This window comes from Mus caroli, unplaced genomic scaffold (assembly GCF_978045245.1).
Source record: "Mus caroli unplaced genomic scaffold, Mus_caroli_1 scaffold_11, whole genome shotgun sequence".
NCBI lineage: Eukaryota > Metazoa > Chordata > Mammalia > Rodentia > Muridae > Mus > Mus caroli.
Window position 1 is genome coordinate 104837902 of NW_028227266.1, and position 2254 is coordinate 104840155.

Sequence of the window (2254 nt, forward strand, 5' to 3'; positions counted from 1 at the left end):
GGCCACCGTAAAGCTTGTCTCTGATGCTAATAGAGAATGTATTCCAAGCCCCACTCCCAACAGATGACTGAAACCAGATATAGACCCAAACTGTACATCTACTATTTACATATAGAAACCTTACATATACCTGCCTGTGGTGAAGTTTAATTTATAAATTGGGTATAGTGAAAGATTAGGAATGATAACTATTAATAAAAGGAACAATTATGACACCACCTACTGTAAGAATGTTTATTGTGAGATGCCACAATGTTCACGTGCAATAAGGGACATTCAAGGTGGACATTCACCATAGCATTGCCTTGTCTTAACCTCATCATTGAGACATGAGCACTGAAGTGTCCCCTGATCTCTGAGATGACTACTCAGTAGCAACAAATCCCATACAGATGTGCTGGACCAAGGGAAGATTCTCACTCTGCGAGCCACGGAGCAGGACCGTATGAGTCCACTGTACTCCTCAGAAAGTGATCTTAACTTACACACTGTTCATTTATGGATGACTTTTCTATTTTGTTTAGGGTTAGAAGTTTCTCTATGTAGCCCTGGCTATCCTAGAACTCACTATGTAGACGAGGCTGGCCTTGAACTCAGAGGTCTGCTTGACTCTGCCTCCCCAGAGCTGGGATTAAAGACATACACCACCACCCAGCCATTTACTATTTTTTAACCATGGCCAGCCACAGACAACTGAATTCGTAGTAATCAGAACTGTGGCCCACTCCACTTCAGTGAATCAAAACAGCATCAATATCTGCCCCTGTGAAACTATGAAGGCCTGAAAAAAGGGCAGATGATAATAAGATATAAATACCATAAATGATATATGATGATCAAAAGTGATAAATGCCTGTGGGGAGGAACATAGAGGGATCAGGAATGGTAGGGGATGAAACAGTTTGCTACAACTAAAAACAGAATGCTCTAGATCCCATAATATTTTGCAGCGACATCGCATACTCAGTGGTTTGAGACATTTCCCTTCGTACCAACACTGTTTGGTTTCTATGGCTACAGTGAGAATAGAGTTGGGTTTTCTTGGTTCTGTTGCACTTAATTAGATGTCTTCCACCACCTTGTTTTGTGTTAAAGCACTCATGTAGTGAATCATGGCAGCTTATAGTAGCACATACCTTTGTGTTTCTCTACTTGAGCCTCATTCTGTCCATGTGGATGCTAAGGAAATGTTTCAAACCCAACTATGTTTCCCCATCCCAGCTCAAACCTGAATCCAAAAGCCTCGTTCTCCAGCCGGTTCTATTGGGCATTACTCCACTTATGACAAACGGTTTCATTTCCTTCCCAGTTTTCCCCAGGAAAGGTCGTTCTTGCATAATCTGAAGCCAGGTGGTAGGGGCAGCATTTACAAGACCATGACCTCCCCGCCCCTACCTAGAAATCAGACAACAGCTTCAGAATATGATGCACTCTTAGGACCTCAAGTTATAAACCACCCTCCTGTTAGTATCAACCAGAAAGTAGAGGAAGTCTTTCTGACAGGAAACCAGAACTGGAAATGGAGGATCAAGGTGGGTGGGTGGGGGGGGGGGCTCTGTCTCCACTGTTCAAGTCCAATCCTCCTCAGTGGGAGGATTTGGGTGACATCTGATACTCTAAGAGGGAACAGCCAGCCCTCTGACTCCTCTTTCCAATGGCTTATTGGGAAGTGCTGTGATGGTTGATCAAGTCTCTTGGAGATATCTGGTCTGAAAAACTGAAACAGACTCACAAAGAGAAGCAGAATTAAAGGTAAAAACATGGAGGGCTGGAGAAACAGCTCAGCAATTAAGAGTGAGAGACCAGATCTTGAGTTCAGACTCCATCTTAGAGAACCTGACCTAAGGTTGAACTCGAGTTAACCAACAAGCCGGTACCTAACACCAGTTTCCAGGTTACTCCCAAACAAATCTGCCCCTAGCACTAGTTTCCAGATTATGCTCCAACAAGCCTGCCCCTGACACTTCCTAACAACCACCCATCAGGAGGAAAACAGGAGTTAAGTTTATGGTTTGGCTCCCAGCACCAGCCAAGTATTTTAAAGGGCAGCACAATTCCCTAATAGCCCCCCACTCAGATGTGTGTCAGGCTAGAAACCCCTTGCTTGTTTGTTTGCCTCAATAAATGCTTACTGAAAAAACCGGGCTTGAGCCTTCACCCTCCCACCCTGCTGTGTCAGAAGATGGCCGTGTGGCCCAAGCTTGTGCCTGAATAAAGACCCCAGTGCAATTGCATCAGAATCGGCTCCTTGGTG